Consider the following 546-nt stretch of genomic DNA (forward strand, 5'->3'; position numbering starts at 1 on the left):
CGAGCTACTGGGATGGGGACTAGGCAGGGAGAACCTTATTTCATCTTCTGAGTGCCGCCGCCACACCGCCTTCACGAACAGGACAAAAGCGCTAAACATACTAAAAACACACCTAAAATTGAAGCATGAGCCCTCCGGCAAGCATGGGTCAGGATCCATTGCGCCTCCACGGCCCTAAGGCCATAAGAGACAATGCAAATCAAAAATAGAGCCCCCGGCAGGCAGGGAAACCCTAGAGACCAAGGAGCCTTTGTTTCTTTCTAGAGAAAAAAAAAGAAAATGCACGCCTATCATTTCACTAAACTGTTAAACATAATATCCTATTTGCAGTGTCAAACTTCAGGTGATGCCAATCAGTTATACAAAAGACCATGATGCTACCGTCTGAGAGCAAGGGCGATGGTAGAGTTAACTGCTCAAAAATCCTAAAAAAGACCATATGATGCTACATCTATGGGCAAATTTTACAGGATTGTTGTTATGGAATGAGAAGGCAACACTTTTTTTTTTGACAGCTTGAGACGTGAAGGAGGTCCAATAGGAAAA

The sequence above is a fragment of the Triticum aestivum genome, chromosome 7A, assembly GCF_018294505.1.
Source record: "Triticum aestivum cultivar Chinese Spring chromosome 7A, IWGSC CS RefSeq v2.1, whole genome shotgun sequence".
NCBI classification, from domain to species: domain Eukaryota; kingdom Viridiplantae; phylum Streptophyta; class Magnoliopsida; order Poales; family Poaceae; genus Triticum; species Triticum aestivum.